Genomic DNA, 14469 nt, shown 5'->3' on the forward strand with positions numbered 1-14469 from the left:
TCCGAAAAGACGCTCAGCGCAGCAAGGGAAATCGTGGCCGATAAGCGCACTCGCCTAGCTCACGACAGTGTGGACTACCTCACATTTCTAAAAATGAATAAGGCATGGATCTTGGAGGAATTCAACACCTCATGCCAGCCCACACATATCTGCCACAACCCAGAACAAATAATGGTTCCTGTCTTATGTAAATACAGCGGCATAAAAGGCCTTTTCTGTCCGGTGAATGCCTAATGTTTGGGGCCACGGAGGAATTTAACACCTGTGATGACTCGTCTTATTGAATTTCAACTATTATCATTTGTTTTTTGTTTTCAAGAGGAGGGATTCCGTTAGCCATGTTTTTAATCCAATTTTATATTTTTAGTTCTTTTAAACATATGTATTTGACATGTATTTGTACTGGCCTGCAGTAAAATTCATATCTAATGACAGTCTAATATACCTCCAGCCAAATAATCACTTGTTTTTTTTCTGTACATGGAATGATACATTTTTGGGGCCTATACTCCACTGGCCTGAAGTAAAATTGCTATCCAATGACCGTCTAATATACCTCCAGCCACATAATAACTTTATCTTTTCTGTACGGTGAATGCATAATTTTTAGGGCCTGTACTCCACTGGCCTGCAGTAAAATTGATATTCAATGACCATCTAATATACCTCCAGCCACATAATCACTTGATGTTTTCTGTCTGGTTAATGAATAATTTTGGGGCCTGTAGTCCACTGGCCTGCAGTAAAATTGATATCCATTGACCATCTAACATATCTCCAGCAACATAATCACTTGATATTTTCTGTACGGTGAAAGTATAATTTTTGGGGCCTGTAATCTAACTGACCTGCAGTAAAATTGTTATACGGTGACCGTTTAATGTACCTCCAGCCACATTATCAATTGTTCTTTTCTGTCTGGTAAATGAATAATTTTTGGGGCCTGTACTCCACTGGCCTGCAGTAAAATTGATATTCAATGACCGTCTAATGTACCTCCAGCCACATAATCACTTGATGTTTTCTGTCCGGTGAATGCCTAATGTTTGGGGCCTGTACTCCCGTGGTCTAAAATTAAATTTTCTAGGCTTCAGCAAGGCGCATTTTTGACAGTTTCCCTTTAAGACGCATAAAAATGGCCCCTGATTAAAATACAGATTTTTTCAGGGAATTTTTGCCATTGATCCCCCTCTGGTATGTCACTGTCCATGCTGTGGGACTTGTGCACTTCTAGTAAGTATTTGGTGGTTGCAAATATGACCTGAAGGTTTTTCAGGTTCGCGTGTCATTAAAGTGATTGGGGACCGCCGCAAACTTGCGGTTCGCGAACATTTGATCACGTTTGCACGATCGCGTTTGCGAATCGTCCCGGACAATGTTCGTCCATCACTACTACAGAATATAATTAAATAAAGAGGTGACTATGGGTCATTTTATATAAGCAAAAAGATGAGGTGGACAAATGTTAATCCAAACAATCGTTCCCAACGACTGGCCTGGGTAAATTGTTCAGTGATCAAACGACTAATGAGTAAATGTTTGGTGCTATTTGATTGCATCATTCATGGAGACACTAAAATCATTGGTTGTCAGCTGCACTGTGTAAATGGGGTTGTGCTTCCAACAATAATGAAAGTGTGTATGCTAATGATTGCTCCATATAAATTGAGCTAAAACAGCACCGATGGACATGCTATATCATTGATCGACACAACACTCATTTGGTGCAGAGAAACTGTCTGTGTGAAATTATTCTGGACATAAACGTTAGATTTCTGTCAGCAGATTGCTCGTGTTTTCAGAATCTGCTGGGGGAAGCAGCCCAATGCCCCCCCAATGTTTGTTATCTGCATTCAGAACGTTGGATTTTAATTTGCTTGATCCTTTGTTCAGGCAGGAGATAAGTGCTACCACAAGTGTTTAGCAGCTGCTTATCTTCCTCTCCCTAAATAAGCAGACTTGACCACTTGAGCTGTGTAGGCAGGAGAATGTAGCTCCGAACTTTAATAATAGATATTACTTAAAGCTACTTTACATAGCTTGGCTTTATATTTAATAATGTTTATAAATATAAAAACATTTTTTATTAATCCTATTTTTTATCCCATTGGTGGATTTTAGAGTTTTCATATTTTACTATAATGTAATCTGTATAATAATATTTGAATTAATAGAACACAGGCTGAATATGAACAACATGGAGTATAGTCAGACAGCCCTGTGGTCTTTAAATAGATCCTCGGTTGTATGCCCATGTAAAATTTTGGCCCTTTGATGCAATGAAAGGAGAGTTCCCCTCAGTCTCTGCTTTCGAATGTCACAATTGCTGACTGATGCATTCAAAGGGTTAAACAGCAAGGATCAGATGTTCCGCTGTGGCAGTATATTACATCCGTTGCCCCATGCCTTATATCATGGATACACGGATTCATAACTGCTCGTCATGTATGGGCAAGATGCTAAAATCTTGAAGGGGTTGTTTCATGAGGGCAAAAACAGGAGAAAAAGTCCAGCTTCTCATAAAACACAACCTTTTGTACTGTATTCTTCAATCCAAAAGGCGTAGACGCTGTGTATTTTCTGGTGCATGTCTGTACAAGTTTTTACTGTGCTGAAATAAAGGTGGTCTTTTTATGGGAAGCTGGGCTTTTTCATCTGTTTTGGATCTTACTGGTACTGTGTCCTGAGCACTTCCGTGCCCCTTATCGAAAGCAGGTGAGTGCTATATCTTGTGTTTTCTGTGTTTCATGTGGGCAACTCATTTACAAAGACACCCACCCCAGAAATTAGATGATGGCCTAGGTTTCTTTCTAGAACTCCTGGTCATTAACCTTTTATATCTGGGGTGGGGGGATTCATTTGGCCCTGCACCATAAATGCAGTATTACATGCTGGTAACACAAATGAATATGTGACCTTAGGTCCACAAGATCATGAGCCTTACTCTTTTAGCGGCTCCCTACTCTTCTGTGAGTTTATAACAGGGGATATAGCTAAGACATGTATTTATGAAAAACTCCCTTCAAGACAAACAAAATGACCAGAGCCAAGAGCATGTTTTACATGCGGTAGGCATTCCTTATAAATACTGTCTGAAAAGTATTCGGTTCCTGGTTTTCAATAGACGAATAATGCCGAATTTCTTTCTTTTTTTTTTACATTATTTTAGCTATTTATAATTATAATGATTTGCACCATATTGCTAAATGGCAACATTTCATGTAATCATATTTGTACGTATATTGCAGTTTCTTTGTGTTCTTCTACAATATTCATTAAGTCAAAGTGAATGTCATACGATTGTGTAGGGCTTTCCCTGTATCATCATACTGCAAGGGAAAATAAGAGCATTCTCATACAATATTGCTCAACACTAGGGATTTTAGATTCAGTTTAAGTAAAACCTTCTTATTCACTCTCTAGATAAAACTTGCAGGAATGCCCCTGGTGCCTCATTGTACCTATATTAAAAGGAATCCTTTTGTAATGATTGTGGGACTTAATTAGCTTTCTCGGCCCTGGTTGTAAAACATAGTGATAAATGAGCAAACAGGCCTGTGGATCATTATTCTTTCAGAGATGAGCTTATTAGCTGATTATGAATCATTAACAAAGTCTACAAGGGATTTCCTTATCTAATTCCTCTGTCTTTTGTTCTCCTCCTTTAACATTCAGTCCTATAATGTTTAGGTTATAGATAGAGATGTGGAAATTATTATTGCTGTCCTTGGAGGCTTAGGCTGACACAGAAGGTACAGCAATTACTGTATTTTCTGTACTGAAGATGCATAAAGGCAAAAAACCATAGACAAACGGTTAACAGACAACATAGTACAAGAAAGTGCTATACAATGGTTTTGTTTCTTTAAAGATAAACATTTTCATTTTTATATTGTTACAAGGCAGTTTATTATAAATCTGGATTTCTCATTCTACTGTAGTTTAAAAAGAAAATGTAAGTCTATGGTTGAACCACCTATACTGTTCTTTTATCTACCCCAAGCATTTGCTGCATTTAAAAGAATATGTACAGGTTGTGGTTGATTTATACTTCTGGATGCTCAATGCAGATATAAAAGGAATAAATGTACAACATAATCGCTTAAAGGGGTTTCCTGGACTAATTGACTGCATATTCTAAAAATGGATTAATATTTTATCAATATAATACTGGTGGAGGTCCAACACCTGACACCCTACTGATAAGTTGTTGGTACTGGAAACTATGCAGTGGACGAAAGGCCCTGTCCACTATGTAGCTTCCAGTGCTGGAGTACTGAAGCTCAGCCTCCAATTACTTGAATGGGAACAGAGAAGAAAAACCACAGCATGGCCATCACACAGTGGACCAAACCTTGTGCATCAAGATCCATCCAATGTGTTGTTTCTGGCACAAGTGGCTGCTCAAAACAACAGATTAGTTGGTTCTGGACTCCCACTGATGTAATATTGATGGCCTAATTGGAGGACAGGCCATCAATATCTAAATATGGCCATACATAAACATAACCAAAACGATCATTTGTTAGATGAAATTTAACAACAATTTAGCTGACCGATGAAAGACCATCATAAATGACTCTAAATGTTGCCAGTCAAGTCCCCAATACACACGGAGTTCCACTCTCCATCTTACAAGCCAGTCTCAAGTGTATAGTTGGGACAAACACATCAATACATCTTTGTGTTTGTCCCGACTATACACCTGAGACTGCAATGAGAGACCATCATCATCTGAAAAGAAGTCATCTGATAGTTGGACAGAAGATTTTGATTAAAAGAAAGATCATTGGTGGAAAAAAGCTCTTCATTTGAAGTACTGCTAAACAGGGGTGTCCCGGATGTACCAGTACTTTTTGGGTCTGTATATATTTGCTGTTATTACATATGCTGTGGATGTATCTCACTTGGGCTGTATTCACTTGTACTTACCTTATACATCCTGCATTGTTTACTGGTGACCACAATCTGACAGCTCTGGGTTGGTTGTCAATTCTAAATACTTGTTTTTTAACCTGATATATTTCCAATAAAAATGATGGGGGTCATTAATTATTCTTAAATACGCCTATTTCAGGCGCAGATGGCAGCGACCTTTTCCCGATCACACCACGTCTAAAATTATGGGTGGGTAAGGGCGTGGGCCAGCATTTACCATTTTCTACGCCTGTTAGGTATAGAAAAAGGTCTAAATGTAAGACAGCTAGGAAGCAGTCATACATTTAGAAATGGCGCTGAATAAGCCGAAGTTATGGAGAGACCGGCGCCTCTTCATAACTTTGGTGGATCCTCTGCGAGCTTTGGGGCTTTATTAAGAGTGGTGTCTAAAACGCCAGTCTTAATAAATGTACCCCGATATGTTTTAGTAAACCTTTGGAGCAGTGTGCCATTTTCAGTTTCATCGGTGTATATTTTATTTGAAATAATACTCCTAGAATGATTTTTCATCTATCACATGGTTTGATTGAACACCTATGGCTAGTTTGAACCACTGTAAAGGTAAAAATTGAATAAAATGATCGTGTCTGCAAAAATGTTCATTCACCACATGATTGTTCGCTCAATTGATGTTCAACCATCAACCAGCTTTTTTCTAATGTGTATGGCCACCTTTAGTCCTGGAAAACCTCTATCTATCTATCTATCTATCTATCTATCTAATCCAAGAAAGATTAATTTTCCCCTCAAAAGCACAGACACAAGGGATCTATTAGCTTTTAAAATGTGTGCCAGTTGCTTATGGTCCATGCCAGTAAGGAAAGTGGCATAATGGCAGCAGCACCCATACACCATAGAACATAATGGTAGGCAGTCAGACATCAGCTGTGGCATGAGAGCAGCTGAAGCCATTCGGTATGAAAAGTGGTGGCATGGATCCTACTGGCATGGATCCATGAGGATTTTCATATACCTCTGGCTGAGACCAATGGACAGATCAACCTTTACTGATAGTTGCCCATCATGCCACTGCCGCTGTCTGCCTGCCAAGTATCATGTTCCCTACCGAATAGTTGCTGCTGCTGTTGCCACCACCATCATACCACTGCCATTGTCTGCATGCCATCATGTTCCATATCATATGGCTGCTGCTGCCATCATCATGGCACTGCATTTGTCTGCCTACTTATCATTATGTTTCATATCATATGGCTGTTGCCACCATAATTAATGCCACTGCTGCTGTCTGCCTGCCTATCATGTTCAGTACTGTATGACTGCTGCTGCTTTTATCATACCACTGCTGCTATATGCCTGTCTACCATCATGTTCCATAACGAATGGCTGCTGCTTCTTCTGCCATCATGCTACTGACACTGTCTGCCTGCCATTATATTCTGTATTGTATGGCAGCTGCTGCCACTATAATCCTGCTGCCACTGTCTGCCTGTCAATCATCATGTTCTGTAGTGTATAGCTGCTGCTGCCACCATCATGCCACTGCCACTCTCTGCCTGCCTACTATTTGTTCCATACTGTATGGCTGCTGCTGCCACCATAATGCCACTGTCTGCCTGTCTACCATAATGCTCCATATCCTGTGGCTGCTGCTGCCTGCCAATACATTCCATACTGTATAAATGCAGTTTGTTGCTGCCTCCATCATTTTATTGCCACTGTCTTCCTTCCTGCCTACCATTAAGTTCTGTATCATATGGTTGTTGCTACTGCCATCATGTCACTTCCTCTGTCTGCGTTCCTACTACCATGTTCTGTACTGAATGGCTTCTGTTTCTCCCACGCAACTGCTGTTGTCTGCCTGCCCACCATTATGTTCCATACCGTATGGCTGCTGCTGCCTTTATGCTATTTCTGCTGTCTGCCTGCCTACAACCATGTTCCGTGCCATATAGCTGCTTCTGTCACCATCACAACTACTCCTCCTTGCTGCTAATCCCCCTACTGCTAGTTCCATTATCCCTACTGCCAATACTATTACCACTACACAGCTGTCTCTACTATTATCCCTAAAAAAACACACATATATCTACTGCCTTGTCTGTTCAATACTGTCCTGCTGCTGCCGCTACTATTGCTGCCACATGCCACAATTACCCTATTCTTTTTAAATCCACACTGTACTGCTGCTGCTCCCAAGAGGGAACATATTTCCAGTGTTTTTTAGAATAAGCCACTGTTTATTCTGACAATAAACACTTGTGTGTGTATAAATATGGGCAAGCATTCTGCCCCAGTTAGCACATAATTTTTGGACACTTGTGCAGAAGAAGCCACTTTTTCTCATGACATTAACGTGCATATAAACTGGGCCACCTGCCCCCAATAAGGGACAATTTTTGGAAGCTTTTTAACATGAAAAGGCATAACACAAGTGATGGCACAGTGTGTTAAAACTTTTAATCATGCATATATAGCTACCTACAGATATATCTATACATATATATATATATATATATATATATATATATATACCAGTGTTACCCTGATATTATTTGTTTTTGATGTCATTGTATTCAAGAGCTAAAGGGGGGGCAACAATTCATTTAAAAAAAATGGAAAAAAATGATAATGAAAAGATATTTGTCATATACTAATTTTCAGGACAATTGAAGCATATTTGATTCATGTAGAAACTATTTGGACACAAATCAAAAAAACTTTTAAAAAGTTGATTAATCAAACACGAAATGAACTTCAAGAAGTTTGTTCACCCCATGTTAATATGTAAGAAATTTGCAAGAGAGATCGGGTGGTGCTCTATGATGTGTGAACACGTTACCATGAAGAGAATTAAATGCCATCACATTAAATATTAGTGTATATTACAAATTTTTCTACAATCATGTCTAATAGATTTTGGTGTGCAGCAGTACAGTAAGTGTGAGATTAAGTCCATTATGCATGGGTGAGTAGCAAATTGTGTTAAATTTTTTCCATTACATCTAGTTATAAGAAAATTATTAATGTGATAGGTTATTTCATTTTTAGGGATGAACACTTTGAATTGCAAATATAAGATTCCAATTAGACAAATACATTAGCAAAACCAGATTTTAGGACAGAGCTACTTTATGCACCATGATACTTTTGTCATTTCACATTAAAAGGTCGGGAGATTTTGTTTTTATAATTAAAAGGGTTGTCTGTATTTTTATATTGATGACCTATCCTCAGGATAGGTCATCAATATCAAATCGGCAAGGGTCCAACTCCAGGCACCCCCAGCTGTTTGAAGAGAATACAACGCTCATATGAACTTCTCTTCACTGTTTATCCTCTCGTTGTTGCAACTGCAGAGGTAAGCAGGTTTATTTACAACTATACTGTTCCATAGTTTTCACAATTTCTAAATTATGTGTGAAACCATGCCTGAGGACTGCTAGGAGAAAAAAACTACTTTCTTTTAGTGATATTGGAGGTGTGTCTAAGGACAGACCACAATATTAAAGGGGGTCGTGTGATACTAGCAAATTGCATTTATTATGTAGGCAATTTTCAAAATGTTCTATATTTAGTAACATAGTAACATAGTATATAAAGTCGAAAAAATACATTTGTCCATCCAGTTCGGCCTGTTATCCTGCAAGTTGATCTAGAGGAAGGCAAAAAAAAAAAAAAAATGTGAGGTAGAAGACCATTTTCCCCACTTAAGGGGAAAAAAATTCCTTCCCGACTCCAATCAGGTAATCAGAATAACTCCCCTATTAAACTCTTTTAGTCAACTCACCATCACCACCTCCTCAGGCAGAGAGTTCCATAGTCTCACTGCTCTTACCGTAAAGAATCCTCTTCTATGTTTTTGCACAAACCTTCTTTCCTCCAGACGCAGAGGATGTCCCCTCATCACAGTCACAGTCCTGGGGATAACTAGATGATGGGAGAGATCTCTGTACTGACCCCTGTTATATTTATACATTGTATCTATACAATTAGATCTCCCCTCAGTCATTTTTTCTAACGTAAATAACCCTAATGTTGATAATATTTCAGGGTACTGTAGTCCCCCCATTCCAGTTATTACTTTAGTTGCCCTCCTCTGCACCTTCTCAGCTCTGCTATGTCTGCCTTGTTCGCAGGACCCCAGAACTGTACTCCATGTGTGGTCTGACTAGTGATTTGTAAAGTGGTAGGACTATGTTCTCCTCACGGGCATCTATGCCCCTTTTGATGCAACCCATTATCTTATTGGCCTTGGCAGCAGCTGCCTGACACTGGTTTTTACAGCTTAGTTTGCTGTTCACTAAAATTCCTAGGTCCTTTTACATGTCAGTGTTACCCAGTGTTTTACTATTAAGTATGTACGGGTGACTTGCATTATTCCTTCCCATGTGCATAACCTTACATTTGTCAGTGTTAAACCTCATCTTCCACTTATCTTCCCAAGCCTCCAATCTATCCAGATCGCTCTGTAGTAGTATACTGTCCTCTTAAGTGTTAATTACTTTACACAGTTTAGTGTCATCTGCAAAAATGATATTTTACTGTACAAGCCTTCTACAAGATCATTTAAAAATATATTGAAGAGAATAGGCCCAATACTGACCCCTGAGGTACTCCACTAGTGACAGTGACCCAATCTGAGTGTGTACCGTTAATAACCACCCTCTGTTTTCTATCACTGAGCCAGTTACTTACCCACTTACAGAAATTTTCTTTCAGTCCAAGAATTCTCATTTTATATACTAACCTTTTATGTGGTACAGTGTCAAATGCTTTGGAGAAGTCCAGATATACAACATAAATTGATTCGCCGCTGTCGAGTCTAGAACTTAACTCCTCATAGAAACTGATTACATTAGTTTGACATGACGATCCCTCATAAACCCATGCTATGGCATTATTTGCTTATTTTCATTGAGGTACTCCAAGATAGCATCTCTTAGAAAACCTTCAAACAGTTTACCCACGACAGATGTTAAACTTACCGGCCTGTAGTTTCCAGGCTTTGTTTTTGGACCCTTTTTGAATATTGGCACCACATTTGCCATGCACCAATCCTGTGGGACACTCCCTGTCAGTATAGAGTCCTTAAGTGTCAGCGGCAGCTAGTGCTTTTTTGTTAGTATGGCTGTAAAGCCAATCCGGGCTGTATCTTACTGGGAGTAGCCAAAGTGCTGGGTGGGTGGCTGCTTTTTGGCTTATATAAAAAAAAAACAGCCAGCAATCTCAGCTCATTATGATTTGCCGCTGCGTCTATCTCGTTTAGAAGTAGATTTTCTGCGGACTCAGATATGTTAGGTGGTTTATAATAAACTCCTATTAGTAATTTATTAATTTATTGTTGTTTTTGCCTCCATGTATTTCTACTGACAGTGACTTCACATGTTCATGTCCCTCACTTATATCTTCTCAGACTCTGGGCTTTAGACAAGACTTTACATAAAGGCAACCCCCGAATCCCCCCCTCCCCCCCTCCGCGCCTTCTCCGGTTTTGGAGATTCTTACTAAACAGACTGTAATCCTGTACATTAACTACCCAGTCATAGATATCATCCAGCCATGTCTCAGTTATTCCCACTATGTCATAGTCCTCCTCACACATCACTAATTCCAGTTCCCCAGTTTTATTAGTCAGGCTTCTGGCATTAGTATACATACATTTAAGAGGTTTATGTACAGTATATTTTGCACCCTACACTTTTCCTTCTTAGCTGTTCTAGTTCATCCTTCCATTTCTCCCCCAGTCCCATTACCTTGCCTCCAGTCTCTAGCTTCCCATCCTATGACGTAATTACCCTCCCCCCCAGTTTCTAGTTTAAACACTCCTCCAACCTTCTAGCCATTTTCTCCCACAACACAGCTGTCCCTTCCCTATTAAGGTGCAGCCCATCCCTACGATAGAGCCTGTAGCCAACAGAGAAGTCGGACCAGTTTCCAGGAACCAAAATCCCTACTTCCTACACCAGTTTTTGAGCTACTTGTTAACCTCCCTACTTTCCCGCTGCCTTTCTTGTGTGGCTTGTGGTACCAGTTGTATTTCAGAAAATACTACCTTTGAGGTCCTTGCCCTAAGCTTTTGACCTAAATCCCTAAAATCATTTTTAAGGAAGCTTCACCTACCTCTAACTTTGTCATTGGTACATAAGGTATGTTCCCTTGTTACATGAAGGTCCTGTCTAGTGTTGAGCAAACCAAAGCATTTAAAGTGGAATTTGGTCCAAAGTTTAGGAAATTTTAGTTTGCAGCAAATCCGATTTTTCTGGTGTTTTGTGGAAGCGATTCAGGTTTTCCTAAAATGGCGGCTACACATGTTGCAAAGTGTTAGTAATAATCCTGGGACCGCAAAATCAGCAGATAGCATAAGGAGAGAAGTTTCAAGCGCTCATGTGCTAGGACAGTGTTGCTGAAAATGATTAATAGAAGAATATTGGACAGAGCGAGTGCAAGGAGACATTCTGCGTCAGTTTTAGTTATTCGTATGTCAGCTGTAAACTAATATATGTAATTCAATACCAATAAGATGGAAGCCTTTATTATTCCAATGCTAGAGTGCCAACCAATACCTTTACTTCTTCCAAAGTCTCCTTGTCCTAGAAAAGTCATCAAGATGCAGATAGAGGAGGAGCTGAATGTTCCTAATTACATATTCTCATCGATATTAGATGATGTGTAAAAAAAGGAAAAGCAGATGACAGAAGAAGGGCTCCCACCTGTAGAGCAGGAGAATGCTGGGGTTGGAGAAGTGGGTACGCCAGAGCTGATTAATATTCTGTATTTACTGTCACGCGGTTCTTCACCACAGATGGCTGCAACCCGCCCTCAGCACAGCCTCCTCATGTGGCCATACCCTAAGGCAGCGTGGCCTGAGTATACTTGACTTATAGTGATTTGTGACAAATTAATTTGCAATGAATCATATTCCTTGGTGAACTTTGGCAAGGTTGCCGAATCACATTTTTAAAAATTCACTCATATCTAGTCCTGTCCATAAAATGGATGCTGAATGAGGGTTATGTGACCAGGCAAATTACTCAATCTCCTCCATTCTAATACTTTTTACCTGTCTTCTGTACTCACTTTTGGGAGTTTAGTCCAATGTGTTAGAATTGAAGAGGCTAAGTGATGTGTCTATTCACATGACCCTCCATCAGCAGCCATCTGATTGACAGAACCTCTACGCGGACAGCACAGAAGCTCTTGCCAAACAAGGGGATATAGCTTATGAAATATAGTGTCATATAGTCATCTTACTTACACATTGGTCAACAGTAGCCACATAGTGGCCAACCTCTCTAAGTATTAATAGCAACCAACACTACATTTCTCAGTGAATATCCATCAGCAGAGCCACAAGTCATAGTGCAGCTTTTCACCATTGGTGGTGCTTAGTGTTATCCAACAAGTCCAAATGCATGACTAATAATTGTGTAGAGTATTCATTTACTGTCACCATTCTGAGATTGAGGGGGGGGGGTTTCCCCCCATCTTGAGATTAGTAATTTGGCAGTGTTGAGAATATGTAGGGTGAGGGGTGTCTGATATTCAAGGTGTGAAGATCAAAAACACAGAAAAAAAAGTTTTGGAGGAATTTCCACTCGAGCGACAAATATATAACTAATGATTGTAGATATGTTCCTCCAAAATATCTTAATGCATTTACAAGTATCTTGTGCCTCCTCGCATCTCCAGCACAGGTGGGATACATTGGAGAATATACGATGTAGGAGCATGGGGGTCCTGTACCAACGAGATACTAGTTTAAAGTGTGTCTCCTGGATTTAAGGGCATACTGACTTCGACCTAGCATTTAAAATAATATCTCTCATTTCTGTAGCATTAAGGGTAATCTCTAACTCTGACGCCCATTTAGAAAGGTAGGAAGGAGGTGAGTCAGTGGTATTTATAATGCTATGTATAGTACAGATTGCTTTCTTGACTGGAGTGCCATTATTTATATTTTTTTGAATCGTAGTCATGGGTGAAAGAAGAGATCTAAAAGCCTCCAAGGTCAAGAATGCATCTTTTAAATTGCAAATACTCTCTTCCAGTGAAATTCTAGTTTTGAAAGTATATATTTAGGTCACATTTAGAGATAAATATATTACCGATAAACAAATTGCGTACTGGAGAGTGAAACAGTTCTGCGGTATTACGGAACTTTTCCTTAACAGATTTAAGCTTAGGCGGGACCAGTGTACCTATCTGGGTATTCTCAGAATATGTTGGCAAAAATTTAATGCGTAGATAAATGTCACGACCCTTGGTTAAGTCGTGACTCTGTGTCTACACGTGCGGTTGCTGTTGGCAATGGTGTTTGCATGTGAGGCACTTTTCCTTGGATGTGGTGTTTCCCCATTTTGGTATGCACGGGGTTAAGGTGTGTCTGGTAGGTGTGGTGGGTGTGACCTCAGGCCTCCTTATATGTTGGTGTGGTGGAGCCTGAAGGTCAGTTTGATTTTGATGTCAGCTTGGTGTGGAGCTCTGCTCCTGGGCTGTTTGTAATTGTCTGTGTGAGTCACCCTTATTAATTATTCTGTTTCCTTTGCTGTGTCTGTTGTCCCCTCTGGTGTGTTTATGTCATTCCTCCCCCCACCTGATGTATGTAGTTATGGTGTGGGTTTTGCTTGGAGGTTTGATTGTGGTGTGTGACGGCTCCGGAAGGGGCGTGCTTTCCCGGAGGGGTTAAGCGAAGGCAAGACTGTGGGTTTCCCAGCCTGGAGCCTCCGTCCATCTCGGCTTCAGCAGGTAAGTGTAGATAGCATTGTTATGTTGCTGTGTGACTTACCTGCCATACAGCTTTACCCATAGCCTTGCATCCTGTCAGCTACTGGGCCTCTGGAGAAACCTGTCATCCATGTCGTGGATGCACAGGTATTCTCTGCCCTGTCATCAGGCCTAGGGTGTAGCAGGGATAGCAGGGTCCTAGGTTGGTTACCTTCTGAGGTGGCTCATGCGCTAGGAGTCTAGGGAGAGCTCAGGGTTACATTAGGAGGTGACCTGCTCCCTGTTCCTTGCTATCTGGCGTTGCAGCCTCAGCTATTGCACGGTGGTGGGTTTTCCCCACTCCCCGCCATGACAATAAATTGCATCAGTATAACAAGACATGGGATCTATGGAACTCATTTATTAAAAGTGATTTTATCTTAAGTCTTCTTTGATTAACTTCAGTTTTAAGCTAGAAAATTTAGAGTCAAGCTCATGCTTTGAGCCCTGATACTCCCTTCCCCTGCTTTTACTAACCCTTCTCCAGTTATTTCTGTTACACAACAGTTGAACTTGGCATACATAAACATATACTATCCACATGAGCTAAGGTATAGAATGCTTATATGTTTTACCTCTAACATTTACTTTATTAAAGAGTTTTGATTTTGTCAATAAAGACTACAGTCATTTTCAGTTATGTAATAAAGACCTTTTGATGACACATTACCGATACTTTTGCAATTTTAACAACACAACTGTGTACAAGATTTGTTTTTTGTACATTACACATGATTATTAATGCTTTGTATATTAAACTTTTTATTTCATGTATATTGTAGAGAAAATCTATACTGCTATATACAC

Source organism: Bufo gargarizans, chromosome 3 (genome assembly GCF_014858855.1).
Source record: "Bufo gargarizans isolate SCDJY-AF-19 chromosome 3, ASM1485885v1, whole genome shotgun sequence".
NCBI classification, from domain to species: domain Eukaryota; kingdom Metazoa; phylum Chordata; class Amphibia; order Anura; family Bufonidae; genus Bufo; species Bufo gargarizans.